The following is a 6,964-nucleotide window of genomic DNA, read 5'->3' as shown; positions in this document are numbered from 1 at the left end:
CAAGTTGCCAACAGCCGATGCATAGGAGATCCGTCTCATTTCCTCACCTTTTTTAGGTGTCTTAGGACACTATTCTATAGACAATATTACTTCATGTCTAAAAGGTAACAAACCACTTTTGGAGTTCTGCATCGAATACTTGACAAGCATTTTGTTAATATACGATGCTTGAGACAAGGCTACAATTTTGTCTTTTGGTCTCTAAAGATCTGAATTTCCAGAACAAGCTGAGTGTCTCCCAAATCTTTTATTTGGAATTGGATCGCTAGCCAATTCTTAACTTCAGTCAGTAGACCTACATCATCCCAATGAGTTGTACATTGTCCACATATAACACTAGGAAAACTACTGAAGTATTGATATCCTCTTTTATACTCAAGGCTCATCAATAATCTTATCAAAGCCATAAGATTTGATTGCAGTATCAAACCTTAAGTTCCAAGATTGAGAAGCTTGCTACAGTACATCAATGAACCGATTAAGCCTGCAAACTTTTTGCTCCTGACCTTGGGTTATGAATCCCTTGGGCTACTCCATATAAATGGTCTCCTCAAGATTGTCATTCAGAAAAGTAGTCTTAGCGTTCATTTGCCAAATATCATAGTCATTATATGAGACAATGAACAAGAGGATCCGGATAGACTTGAGTATGACAATAGGTGAGAATGTTTCCTCATAGTTGATTTCCTCAACTTGGGTATAACTCTTTACCACTAGTTTAGCCTTGAAGAAATACGCCTTCTCATCAACACTCCATTTTCTCTTGTAGATCCATTTGCAACCTATAGGTTTAATCCCATTAGGTAGATCTACAAGATCCCAAACTAAAATGAAGTACATCGACTCCATTTCAAGATCCATAGCTTTAATCCATTCATTTTTGTCAACATCCTTCATTGCCTTCTTATAAGTAAATGGATTCTCAACATCTTCGTCAACTATCATAATAAGGATTTCTGTTAAACCTATATAACAAATAGGTGGGTTCGTAATCCTCCCATTGCATCGAGGTTTCTCAACACTTGAGGTGAATTTGACATACTAGATTATCCAACTTCAACAAATCTGTTGAAGTGTTGGGTTCTTCAATAACTCTTGTTGAAGGTTCAGTAGATTCTTTGGAAAGTTCATTCAACAAAACCTTACTACGGGGCTTGTGCTCCATTATATGGTCTTTTTGCATAAAAGTAACAATTGTTGATACAAACACTTTATTTTCCTTAGGGTCGAAGAAGTAACCACGTCTCCTTCCTTTGGGGTAGCCTACAAATAGGCACAATTTTGAACGAGGTTCCAGTTTCATAGAATTTGCCTCAAGCACATCCACTGGCCAACCTCAGATTCCGAAATGATATAAACTCACTTTACGTCCATTCCATAATTCCAAAGGTGTTCTTATAATACTTTTGGATGGAACACAGTTCAAAAAATATGTTGCAGTCTGTACTGCAAAACCTCAAAACAAATTAGGTAAAGAAGTGTAACTCATTATAGACTGAACCATGTTCAACAGGGTTCGATTTCTTCTTTCTGAAAAACTATTCTATTGAGGTGTACCAGGTGTTGGGAGTTGGGATACAATTCTATGTTCTATCAAATAGTTCTAGAATGTTAGATCTAAAAACACTCCATCTTGATCAGATCAAAATGTCTTAATTATTTTATTTAATGCATTTTCAACTTCAACCTTGGATTCTTTGAACTTTTTAAAAGATTCAGACTTATGTTTCATTAAATAAACATACCCATATCTTGAATGATCATCATAAAAGTGATGAAATATGGAAACCATTCTCTTTCTTTTACATTCATCGGACCAAATAGGTTTGAATGTACTAGCTCTAAGGGTTCTTCGGCCCTATTATCTTTTTCAGTAAAAGGTCTTTTAGTAATTTTTTCTTCAAGGCATGACTCATACACAGGTAAAGAATTTTCTTCTAACTTGCTTAGAAGTCCATTCTTTACTAACCTCTCAATCCTATTCAGATTGATGTATCCTAATCTCAGGTGCTAAAGTTGGGCATTTTCTTTAGGAGAAATTCTATCTCTTTTATTTTGAGTTACTGCAGAGCTTTAGTTGCTAACAATCTTAGCACATAAAGATTATTTTTCAATTCAACATAAAAAATATTAACACCATTCTTTGAAGTAAACACTTTATTTACAAGAAAATATACAATAATTTTGTTCTAATAAACACTTTAAATAAATTAAGTTCCTCTTCAAACCAGGAACTACATATATATTTTCTTGCAAAATATATCTATTATGTAGAGTAAACTAGAGACCTCCCACTACGATAGCTGAGATGACGTGCCCAGTTCTAACTTGCATTGTCATCTCTCTAACTTTGAATTGTTGTCACGAATTAATTCCCTAAAATGAAGAACAAACGTTGTTAGTGACACCCGAATCAATTATCCAGGTCGAATCATCATCTTCTACTAAGCATGTTTTCAAAATAAGTAAATCATATTTACCTTGATTGGTCTTCTTCTTTTCCACCAATTATTTGGGACAATTCCTCTTTCAATGTCCCTCCCGATTGCAATTGAAACATATTCCATTTGCAACCTTTGTTTTCTTGTCCTTTTGTCAGTAGCTGATGGGTTAGCCTTCGTTTTCCACCTTTCTTCTTCTTCCACTTTTTTATGTCTGAAGAAGAAGGAACAAACTTTATTCCAGAGGTCAAACCTTTGTGGAACTTTTCAGAGGATGGAGAAACATTTGTTTCACCCTATTGTCCCTTGGTTTTCATGAAGCACTGGAAAGTCTATAGCTCGTTGAGTAGGGTGCTCAAGTTTTATTCAATCCTATTCATAACAACATTACTAAAAAACTGTAGGAAACTTTTAGGTAAAGTTTCCAGAATAAAGCTAACCTGACTGGCTTCATCAATGGCGGAGTCATTCATCTCCGCCATGTTGAAGTGGACCATCATGTTGAGAACATGTTCTCAAACAGATGCCCCTTCTTGCATATGAGCATTGAAGATGTATTTAAGAGTGTCGTGCCTGAGCTATGCAGATGGTTGTCCGAACATTCCTATCAGGGACTCCATAATCTCACGAGCCATGAGTATGAGCTCGTACTTCTTGGCCAAGACTTAAGAAGGGCTTGTTAAGATATACGCTCGGGCCTTCTCGTTTGCCCGTGTCCATCGTCCGTATGCTTCTCGAATATTTCGAGCAACATTGAGAGCTGGAATGGGAGGATAGTTCTCCATAAGGATAAAACGAAGTTCATCGATGATAAGGATTTTGTTGATCGTGTTTTTTCCATGAAGCATAATTTCCGTCCATTTGTTTATTAGCAACGAGTAAATTTAGGGTTGCGGAAGTCATATTCAAATAAGTTTGCTGAAACTATACAAATTATTTATAATTAGTCTATGTTGCATTAAACCATCAAGACAACCAATTAATTTTTAGCAAAATAATCTAATGTACTCTAAGTGACATCTATTTTGCAATGATGTTTTAGTGAGACAGGACAAAAGTCACGTAGGGTGATCAGGTGACCCTTCACTAAAATGAGATAATCTCAACTAATAAACATAAGAACTCCTTGTTACTATCACTATTAGTCACCATTGTTCGTTCTAGAATTTGTTAAACTTGCTTAACAATTCTTGTAAGTGTACCCCTCATTTTAGGTCCTAAAGTTTCATCCTAATGAGCTAACCATAGGAAAAAATCAATTGGGACATGAAACTAAAGTAACCCTATCCATGGAGTTTGAATAAAGTGTCATGAAAAAATGTCATCCTATAGGGGGACACTCAAGGTACCACGAGGCTATGCACAAAACTTTACTTCAAACTAATGTAAGAGACCGAGGGATATGTTGTCATACGTCCTGCTCCGTTGCAAATGCCATCAGTAGGGGGACACTCAAGGTGCCTTAAGGCCGAATATAGATCTCACGGTGTAAACTTTAAGTGAGAAACATGAAGAGAATAAAATGAAGTATCATATACCCTATTTTTCTCCCACTGAGCGTTTTACCTAGGGTTAATTAACTTAGGAAAATCCGGCTACCGAATTTTAACTAAGTGATTGTTTAATTTGTCCAAAAACAACACTTGCCTTTTGATAGTTAAACAATTATAATTAAGATCTGTTAAACTCTTTAATAAACTTTAATCAAACTTACATGCATGTAACAAATCTATCTAATTCTCCTTTCCAGATAAGTTTCTAGGTAGGGGTGTTACGTTTCCGTCAACTTAAATACCCTAACCTAGACATAATTCACCATAGACAAAAGGTCCCTTATAGATACATTTGTTACACATTTAATCTTTTATTAAGAATCAATTTAATCCTATTAAATTGATTAAAAGATTAAACTTATATTTCCAATCTCATTAGAAATGCGATCTTAGGTCTATTTGAATCATGTTTTAAAACAATTTTAAAAGATGATTTTAACCTAAGATTTGCATGCAACTCTGAATTATTAATTTTAATTTCTAATTTCATTTTTTGATAACAATTATAAGCAAAAGAAACAAATTAAAACCATACATTGCAAGTAAAGCATACTTATGTAATTTTATAATAATTATAAATTACTTTAAAGTTGTGACATACTTCATGCAATTTTATTTCATTACTAATATACATAACAATTATATATTAAGTAATGAAATTACTAATAACATACTTTAAACATATATTCATATTATATATTATAACTCTTAAAATATAAATGATGCATGTATATGTTATTAATGCATGCATGCATATATTATAACATTTATACTATATGATGCATGAGCATGCTATAATATTATAATATGTATCTAAACATATATTATAACAATTATAATATAAAAAATGTATGAAAATAAATGCATAACCTATGGTGGTATTTTATATTATATGACATACAATACGACATATAATAATTAAAAAAAATCATATATCACATATATAATTTAAAGAAAATTAATGGACCGGGAATGGACACCTAAAACAAATAAAAACAAACTAATACAAAATGTATAGTGTTATTACATAACACAATCGCACAGTGCTATCGCATAACAACAATCGCACAGTGCTATTGTATAGTAACGATAGCACAAACCTATCGCATAGCAACGATAGCACAAAGTTATCACATAGCCACGATCGCATAGTGTTATCGCAAAGCAGGTATCGCCTAGCACGAACATACGAACTTTCTAGTTCTTCCAAATTGGACTTCGTTTTCTTCAACAAAACAATGGGAATAGCACGAGTGACCCAAAACTTTAAATACATACTCGATCGCAATTAAAAGACCCAAAAACATGGGCCCTTGCAAATCAATTTGAAAAAAAAGAAAGCGATAAATCTATATAATCCAATACCGAAAACATCCAATAATTGAAAAAATAATACATTCCATAGAATATTCATCACATGAATTACAGAACACAAAATCCCACCAGAACACTGTAAAATTAATATGAATTTATGAAAAAATTATGGCTAGAAACATGGTTTTCATATCAATTGAAGGAACCATTGAAGGTCCTTGAGCGGAAGCATGGGATCAAACCAAATACCCAAAATTTATAGAATGTAAATTTTACAATAAAAACATACAAATTATGCATTTAATAGATAATTACAACATACTTTAAAACATAGATTACATAAAAGAAAAAAGGTTTAAGATACCTTACCCTTGAAGAACTCTTCTTCATGAGATTTCTTTTCTGAATCTTGTCACCAACGATCTTGAATTGTCACACCCTGCTCCAGATTACCCTCTTAACCTGGATGGAGTGGTGGCTGCAGTAGTTACCAACCCTTTTGCTAGCACTTACTACCTATCTAACCTGTTGAATTTCTTCAAACCCTGAATACGTACATTTCATCTATATACTGAACAAATTAACTCAGAACTTAACACATTTACATTACAGGGTTTTATAGCATTTCATACATGAATATTACAACTTAAGGAGCCTCATCTAGGATACTAGTCCCTATCTGACAGACATATGTGCACTAACTAATACAGGTCTTCAATTAAGCTTCCTTCAACCTGACTCTTTAAGTGGCAGAGCAGTAGCAGAGAAGTTTTTTAGGAACTGGCCGCTACCTGAAAAGCAAACATTTGAAAACATGAGCTAAAAGCCCAGTGAGCGACAAACATTTAAATCATAATTTTCATACATAAATTTGATATTAAGACTGAAAGCTTTAATTGAAAACATAAACATGGCACCTATTATTCATGTCATCATCAACATCACATAGCACTTTTCTTACTTTGTTAGACTATGCCTTAGTCTATTTGTCTAGAGTGGCCCTTTTGCTCACTTCTTATCATTCTATACCGCATTACTACTTAATTGGAAAGGAACCCTTTTGTTCACTTCCTATAAACATAATTTTCATCCTTAGTTGAGAGAGAACCTTTACTCAATTTCTCAACGTCAATCCATAGTTAATGTGGAATGATCTTGACACTACCAATAACAACTTTTCTTACATTCATGTGATTCTAGTTTAAGTACTGCCATACCTTAGGTACTACTTGTCAGATACCTTCTCTGTGTACTTCGGTATCGAGCTGCTCGGATACATTCTCTATGTACTTCAGTATCGAGTTATTCATATTCTAAGACAAAGCTTCAGTACCTTCTTCGTGTACTTCAGTACTAAGCTATTCACATTCCAAGACAAAGCTTCAGTACATTCTCCATGTACTCCAGTATTGAGCTACTCATACTTAGCTTACATATTCTTATGTTTTAATGACTTAGTTGCCCAAAAAACATTCTATACTAACCATCCTCATGGTCATTGAAAAGCATAGCATAAGTATAGCATTAATGTGTGATGCGTTGCTTGGTAACTATTTGAGAATAGTTGTCATAAATAGCTTTCAGTAAACATGCATTGCTAAACATTCATAAGCATTAGCAATTTACTTAAAACATTTAAAGCATTTAGAGTCACTC

Source organism: Benincasa hispida, chromosome 5, assembly GCF_027475165.1.
Source record: "Benincasa hispida cultivar pf3 chromosome 5, pf3_genome.v1.1, whole genome shotgun sequence".
Lineage (NCBI taxonomy): Eukaryota > Viridiplantae > Streptophyta > Magnoliopsida > Cucurbitales > Cucurbitaceae > Benincasa > Benincasa hispida.
The sequence above is the reverse complement of the archived record's forward strand: the minus strand, read 5'-3'. Positions refer to the sequence as shown.